Source organism: Xenopus laevis, chromosome 1S (genome assembly GCF_017654675.1).
Source record: "Xenopus laevis strain J_2021 chromosome 1S, Xenopus_laevis_v10.1, whole genome shotgun sequence".
Lineage (NCBI taxonomy): Eukaryota > Metazoa > Chordata > Amphibia > Anura > Pipidae > Xenopus > Xenopus laevis.
The window spans coordinates 89,330,072-89,336,948 of NC_054372.1; positions in this window are offsets into that span (position 1 = coordinate 89,330,072).

Genomic DNA, 6,877 nt, shown 5'->3' on the forward strand with positions numbered 1-6,877 from the left:
GATGCATATTTTCTGTTAATCCAATAAACTGCTGAAATACTACTGTTTCCATAAGGCATGTTATATATTAAAAGGAAGTTGGTACTTTGAATGCTTGGCCAATGATTAACAAAACTCCAAAGAAAGAGGGGTTCCTAAACTTTTTCTTATGACTGTATATACAAATAGTGTATTGCCATAGAATGATGATTATTAAAAAAAGTTATTTATTGTCATTATATTTATGGGTTATATTCCTTTCTGTATATTATTACAAAAAGAAATAAAAATATTTAAAAAAAAAAAAAAAAAAGTTCTATTGATCACATTGCTGTCATTATACCGTAGCTAGTATTAAATAATACTATTTTTTTTTATTGCTTTTAAAAAAGCAATAAAACTAACTTACTATGTTTAAAACAAGCAGTAAAAATAAAAGAAAACAAACTTCATAAAGAAAATAATAGTTTGGTATGCACAGTTCATTGTTTTTGTTTCTTTTTTACATGATGTTATCAATAAAAGGCACAATAATAACATTTCAGTGGTGCATAACAGTAAAATATTGGTCTTAGTATGGGGTGTCCTCCGGGTCTAAGGAGTCCAGCCAGCCTTTCCAAACCTGGTTAAATTTTTCAGGTATACCCCTTTGATAAAAGAATATTATTAATACATCTTTCAACTGCTGTACTGATATCCTGATTTCTTCGGAAGTATATAACGGGGCTAAGTAAAGGTGTGAGAACAGTATAAAACAGTTAAGTTCCGATAATCTTTTACTCAACGGCACTACATAAATAATAATAAGAGATCCGTAATACAATCACACCACTGTCAAGTGAGAACTGTATGTAGAACATGCCTTCTGTCTTCCATTCTCAGACTTTATCTTGATTATAGTGTAGATTATGGAAACATAGGAGATAATGGTATATTAAAAATGGGGAAAAAAGTAACAGGGAAGGAGGTTACTGAAACTAGCACTTTAATAGATGATGTATCTGAGCAAGCAAGTTCTAAAAAAAGGAGAAATATCACAGAACAAATGGTCAGTGTTTGGGAGGCAAAACTTTAAATAAGACACCCAGATAGCAAAAGGCAAAGTGGGAATAAATCCTAAGAGTCAACAGAAACTGAAACATGCAATAACAGCACACCTGGAGGATCATGATTGAAGAATACCTTAAAGGAAAACTATACCCCCAAAATGAATACTTAAGCAACAGATAGTTTATATCAAATTGAATCACATATTAAAGAATCTTGCCAAACTGGAATATATATTTACATAAATATTGCCCTTTTACATCTCTTGCCTTGAACCACCATTTCGTGACTCTATCTGTGCTGCCTCAGAGATCACCTGACCAGAAATACTACAACACTAACTGTAACAGGAAGAAGTGAGGAAGCAAAAGGCAGAACTCTGTCTGTTAATTGGCTCATGTGACCTAACATGTGGTTTGTATGTGTACACAGTGAATCTTACGATCTCAGGGGGCGGCCCTTATTTTTTAAAATGGCAATTTTCTATTTATGATTACCCAATGGCACATACTACTAAAAAAGTATATTATTATGATAATGGTTCATTTACATGAAGCAGGGTTTTACACATGAGCTGTTTTACTCAGTATCTTTTAATAGAGACCTACATTGTTTGGGGGGTATAGTTTTCCTTTAATGGCTCACATATGGCCGAATAAAGCTCATAAGACATTACTTTTAGAAGAAAATATTTAGTAGCTGTGAGAGAACTTAACATGTAAAACTGAATGTTACAGTCTGTAATAGACATGGTGCCCTCTCTTGTTAATAGCAATTGCAGCATGGCAAGACTGCTATTTGAAGTTAGCAATACATCAGTTAGTGAAAGACCGTTTAGAAATAAGTACTTGGGGGTATGTAGCAGGGTTGTAGCAGACACCAGAATAGCAATAAAAAGATTTCCAAATCATGCCAAAATATAAATTAGCAGGATCAAAATTAAGAAAAGTATACTGAGCCTTTGAAGGTCCTTAAAACCAACAATACTAAATTGTGTTACTGTAGTCTGGTTGGTAACATCCATTTTCTTTTAACACTTAGTTGACTGTGTGATTGAATCCATAGGGCTCAATCTCAGGACAAAAAAATCAGGGACCACCACATATTTCCTGGTAAATTGCATATTATGTAAATGGCAATTTTTGAGACTAGAACATGGACTCAACAGGTCAATGTACAAGGAAATCCGGTGTCATAACTAAGGGGCCGATTCATGAAGCTCGAGTGAAGGATTCGAATGAAAAAAATTCGAATTTCGAAGTATTTTTTTGGTACTTCGACCATCGAATTGGTTAAATTCGTTCGAATTCGAACGAAATCGAACGAATCGAACGAAAAATCGTTCGACTATTCGACCATTCGATAGTCGAAGTACTTCCCCTTTAAAAAAAACTTCGACCCTCTACTTCGGCAGGTAAAACCTACCGAAGTCAATGTTAGCCTATGGGGAAGGTCCCCATAGGCTTGCCTGTGATTTTTTGATCGAAGGATTTTCCTTCGATCGTTGGATTAAAATCCTTCGAATCGAACGATTCGAAGGATTTAATCGTTCGATCGAACGAAAAATCCTTCGATCGATCGATCGCAGGATTAGCGCTAAATCCTTCGACTTCGATATTCGAAGTCGAAGGATTTCAATTCGAGGGTCGAATTTCGAAGTATTTTTAACTTCGAAATTTGGCCCCTAATGAATCTGCCCCTAAAGTGGCACTGCAATTTTTTTTCAGTAAGGGCTCATACTTGTATTCTTTATTTAACTTTAAAATGATATACTTTTATGTAAACCCCTCTTATCATGTAATCTGTAGACTTCTATTATGGTAGATTAGGCAGTAACATAGATATCTGTAAACAATAAAGTAAAACCCTTCTTATTTTCAGTCTGCTGGAATGAGCATCTGCTCCAATGTTCAGTACAGTACTGAGATATATTGATTTCAGGAGCCAATAGTTTTTTTTGTCACTTTTCACTGCATACCCCACCTTGTGGCAGAATGCAGAAATTAGAAATAAATGAAAACATTTGAAATTCAGAATCAGAAGATTTACACTGCACAGGTCACACTACATACTATAAGGAACAATAATATTGTCCCTTTATTAAAGAAAATATTAAAATAAATATATTAAATCCATGTTGAGACAAGTTAGAGCAAACTTCAGATTTACCTTGTATACTGTATTTAGCTGAGCAAGGCAGTTATTGTGGCATAATTATAAAGTCAGGCAGGCAAGAGTCAGAATCAGAATCAAACAAGACAGAAATCGCACCCAGATACTAAGCAAGTTAGACAAGGCAATGCTCACAAACCCAAAGCCCCCTTAAAGGAGAAGGAAAGGCTAAAATCAGGAAGCTTTATCAGAAAGGTCTATATAAATACAGTAGTAAACCCTCAAAGTAATGTTGCTCTGTGTCTTCTGTCAAAAGAATCACAGCAATTCTTTCCTACTAGTATACATGGGCTTTTGTATCAGACTTCCTGTTTTCAGCTTAAACCTCCCGGGCTAGGGCTTGAGCATGCTCAGTTTGCTCCGCTCTCCCTCCCTCATCCCCTTCCTGCTGTAATCTGAGCCCAGAGCTATAAGTGAGCAGGGAGAGCCTCAGGCAGGAAGTGAGGTCACACCAAGCTAATATGGCAGCTGCTATCCTAAACAGAGAGTTTCCAGAGCTGTTTAGTCAGGTAGAATAAAGCATTCTGCAGAATAAATATAGTCTTATAGCTTGCATTATTGTGGCTAATCTATTGGAAATAATATGCTTCCATAGCTTTCCTTCTCCTTTAAATACCTTTCAATTTCGCGCCACGGACACTATGACATCACGCACACGGCACATAAAACCCGGAGTGCGCACCCTAGGAACCACCGGGACAAGAGACAGAGGAACGGCGCGGCGGGCTTCCTCGACGCTCTGCTAGACTACCAGGTTATGTTACACCTACATTATTATAATTTTGCCTTCTTCTGCTTACCTTTATCTTTGCTATATAACTGAAGGAAGAAGCAATATAGCCTTATGGGTTGTAAGCAGTATGTATTTTGAATTGCCTGTTTGGTTCTTATAGTCAGGACTATTAAAGCTCATGTTCTTAATGATTATATTATCTTATTTCTTAATGATGATATCATCTTGCTGCAATAGCCTGCACATATATTGTAGCAGCAGTCTGCCCTATTGGAATCAGATTGCTGCCAGCATTTTTCTTTACTTATATCTTCTCTTCTACCATAACTTGATAGCACTTATGTAACCTAACAAGTCCCCTGTGTTCAATTAGATGTTTGGATACATAATTGGACCTACACTAAGGTGCCGACAGTGATAATAAGCTTTGCTATCTGGCATTACAAAATTATGTATACTAATAAATATGAAACTTCATTATGAGTCATGTTTTAAAAGTCTATTTGAAAAAAAGGGTTTGTTCTTAAAAGAAGTGCAATTAATAAGCAAAATTCACCTTTTTCACTATAATGCTACAGTCCTCCTTAGCAGTCCAGCACAGTTGTTTCTCACATACTGAAGGTGCAAAATTACCATTGATCCTAGATTTGACACAAGGGAAGGATTGTAACTTGAGTGCAACATGGGCATACTATTACATACAATATTCAAAAAGAGGGGGTTGTGGGAGCACTCAAAAGGCTAAGTTAAAGTAAATTTAAGTATAATGGAAGTGCTGTTTTTCAATGCAGATTCCCTGGTCCCCTGTCTCATAAGTAATTCAGTATAAATGCAAGTGCATGTGTTTACAAAACAGGGGTTTTTAGTTACAAAGATATGATCATAAAGTTGATAAGCCACGATACCACATCAAGGTAAACCCCATACGGTGGTCCCTAACTTGTTTACCTCTGGTCATAGTATAAAAAGTCTTTTACTTCTCTGCATAGTAACATTACTTGTCTGCAAAGTAACATTACTTGTAATCAGTTTCTGTTGAACCTTAGTTTGTCTGACGGCTAGATCCTCCCCCGCCAGTATACGGCTTTTAAAGGGAGAGCTTGCCCAAACCAACGCCCATTTTTAAAAGCATAGGACCGCCATTAGTTTAAAGGGGTGGGTATGGGGTACTATTTAAAAACCACATGTGAAGCTCAGCCACAGCTTCCGGCTACAATACAATATTACTATTACATACACACAGGCCTGGATTTGTGGCGGGGCCAGGGGCGCTCCGCCAATGAGGCGAGCTGAGCCGCTCGCCTCAGGCGGCAGCGCCAGACAGGATTCCATGGGCGGCAAAAAGCCGCTCCTGCACCTTTAAAAGCCGAATTTCCGGTTTTTAAACCGAAAATTCGGCTGCGCTATTGCGAGAGAGCACAATTGCGCTCTCCACAATCGTGTTCCTGCCTCCCCTCGCCGACAGGTAAGTCGGTGCGGGGGGCGGCAATGCAGGAGCCGCCTCAGGCGGCTCCTTCCCCAGAAACGGCGCTGGGCGGGGCTACAAAGGACTGTGCCTAGGGAGGCAAAATATTAGGTGCGGCATGGCGCCCAACTGCTGGCACTCCTGAAAGGTTATGATAATTATACTTAATGTTAAACTGGGAATGGGATAAGGAAGTAGGATAAAACATAAATATGGTTTTTAATAGAAGCCAGGAATACCAAAGCTATTTACCAAATAGATATATATTCAATACATTCTAGTTATTGAAATACATTTGTATCCAAGCAGAGGTACAGCTGATACTTCTTTGTGTACTTCTTATTTTATTGACATCTATACGTCAGGAGCTTGCCAAGTTTTCAAGTGCCTAATGACTTTACAATCTAGTTCAAAGGTAAAGTCACCTGTGTTGTGTGTTTTAGAATCTGAAGATGAATTTATATACTGTTTCTAATTGTGTACTGTTTCTCTAGAGTCCCTGTTTAAAGGAACTGTAACACCAAAAAATGAAAGTGTTGTAAATGAATGAGAACATAATTTTCTGTTGCCCTGCACTGGTAAAACTGGTGTGATTGCTTCAGAAATACAACTATACATTATATAAACAAGCTGTTGTGTAGCCATTTGGGCAGCCGTTCAGGAACAGGATACACAGTAGATAAAAAATAACTTTGAAAGAATCCCATTGTATACTACAGAGTTTATCTGTTACCTGCTATGCATCCTATGCCTTTTCTCCTTTTTCAGCTTTGAGTGGCTGCCCCAATGGCTACACAGCAACTTGTATATATAAACTATAGTAGTCTTTCTGAAGCAAATAAACCAATATTACCAGTGCAGCACAACAGTACATAATAGTTTCATTACTTTAAAAGACTTTAATTTTTGGTGTTACTGTTCTTTTAAGGCTATTGCCTCACTGTGCTGATTCTCAGCTTGCAGATAAATGCAGGCCAAGAATCAGCCCCTACTCTGGTATCAGTCTCACCTGTGCCTGCACCTGGAGCCACTGCGTTGGCCCTGAAGACCGGCACTGAAATAATAATGCCACACAGGGCTGAGATTCATTCTATGGACAAACACAGGCTTCTTGCCCCAAAGGTGCTTATGATCATATTCCTTACTATCACAAGATAAAAGCACACACTGAGTCCTATCAGAAGCCTATTAAAAACCTACACATGAAAATATTCACACAATTTTTTCTGTAGTGAGAACTGGAACCAAGAACCTACAACCATCCAGTGTTACCTATATGTCCCTGTTGCTTATTTTGTGGCAAACTAGTAGAAATAATCTCTTAGTTTACAACTCCTCAGCAGAAGTTAGTAACAGAGCCCTGCATTCAGATTACACTATATTACACTATAATAGCAAATTGGAAGAGTTCTGGTGAAGGCTACATTAGAGCTATGCTACATTGCTACTCACAGCCTGAAATAATTAATTGAACCTAGAAA